Source organism: Alligator sinensis, unplaced genomic scaffold (assembly GCF_000455745.1).
Source record: "Alligator sinensis unplaced genomic scaffold, ASM45574v1 scaffold777_1, whole genome shotgun sequence".
NCBI lineage: Eukaryota > Metazoa > Chordata > Crocodylia > Alligatoridae > Alligator > Alligator sinensis.
In genome coordinates, this window is record NW_005841882.1 from 3543422 (window position 1) to 3545393 (window position 1972).

Consider the following 1972-nt stretch of genomic DNA (forward strand, 5'->3'; position numbering starts at 1 on the left):
CCCCAGCTGGGGAGGGATTTCCCCACCTAGCAGGGGGCTGGCTGGAGCTGTCCCACTTGTGGGGCAGCTGCTAGAGGGCCTCCAGCTAGGTGGAAAATTCCTGCCCAGCCAAGGGCTCACTGTTGGGATAGATCCCAGCCAGCCTCATGCTGGATGGGGAATCCTCTTCCAGATGGGGGCTCACTGGCATCTAAGTGTCCCAATGTGCATGAGGCCAGGAGAGCTCTGCTGACTGCAGCAGCAGCTATCTCCTGGCCCCATGTACATCAGGACCCCTCCCGATGTTCCTGGTGCCAGCAGACAACTGCTACTGCAGCCAACTGAGCTCTCCTGGCCCTGTACATTTTGGGACCAGCTCCTGTGCCACCTGCCAGCCCCTGGACTACCATACAGCCCCCATCAGGAGCAGATTTGCTTCCAGTAGGGTGCACATGTAGATGTGGTCCCAGGGAAGGCTTTTACTGCACAGTATTTTATTGTGCAGTAAGCCTATAGTGCAGCAGTTCCCAAACCGTGGTACACAGACAACCTGTGAGTGGTACACGGTAGGCTGGGGGGGTGGGGCGTGCACACACCCAGCTCAGCCTGCTGCAGGCGGCCAGGAACGCAGCCCAGTCATGTGTGCAGCAGTGCTCAGCAGATAAGTGTGATGGGGGGGAAGGGCCATGGGGGGAGAAAGGGGCAGGGGGCGCAGATTGAGGCTGGGTAGGAATGGGGGGAACCTGCCCCCCATGTTTGTGCTTGGGGCAGGCTGCCATTGCCTTGTGGCTGTGCGCAATGCCACGTGTCTGCTGTGCACTGGCTGCCCAGCGGCAAGAGGCACATGGCATTGTGTGCGGCTCCTGAGGCACAAAGCCCAGTGTGCAGCAGCAGCCACCTCTGCCCCACACATAAATCTGGGGGGCAGATGGCCCCTGTGCCTACCCTAGGGTGCACACACTGATGGGGGATTCCCCCACGCACCCGGAAAGGCCCAAGTCGCCTGGGAAGGGCTGTGGCTGGCAGATGGGTGGGGGTACCCAGTGGCATCTGAAGTGGGGCCTGGTGAGAGAAGTCTCCTGCATGCCTGGAGCTAAGATCAGGGACATCACTGAGGTGATTCCTGCTCTCATTAAGCCCTCTGACTCTATCCCGTGGTCCTCGTCCATGTGGGAACCAACGATGCGGCTAGGACCAGCCCTGACCACATCATGAAGGACTTCCACAAACTGGGAAACAGCCTCAAGAAGACTGGAGCACAGGTTGTATTTTCTTCCATCCTTCTGGTTGGCAGCAGCCAGAGACGCCAGGGTGCCCGCATCAAGGAAGTCAACCGGCAGCTGCAGAGTTGGTGTCTTCAGGAGAGCTTTGGATTCTACAGCCATGACCAGCACTTCCAGGGAGGAGGCTTCCTGGGAGATGATGATCTTCTCTCTCCGAAAGGTAAGTATCTGTTCGCCCACAGGTTGGTTGACCTCCGAAGAGCTTTAAACTAGGCTCGACGGGGGTCGGGGAACTGGTGGTTGAAGAGAGCCCAGGGTTGGTAAACCACAAACAAGATGCCAGATCGCATCAGGTAAGTATTAAGGGGTTGGTAAGCCATAAGACCACACCAGGTAAGTAATAAAGGGAACACATGCCATCAAGGCACAGGGGCACCAAAAGCCCCCTTTGGGGGACTAAAATGTCTTTATACAAATGCCAGGAGTATGGGGAACAAGCAGGAGGAGCTCGCACTCTTGCTTGCTAGCACCCAGTATGACCTAGTCGGACTAACCGAGACATGGTGGGATTCTACACACAACTGGGCGGTAGGCATTGAGGGGTATAGATTGCATAGGCATGACAGAGTGGGGAAAAAAGGTGGGGGGGTAGCACTTTATGTTAAGGAGCAGTATACATCATTAAGGCGGGGGTGGAGGAGGGGAACACCGAGGCATTGTGGGTCAGGATTCAGGGGGGGCCAGGGGAAAAGGACTTGGTTGTGGGGGGC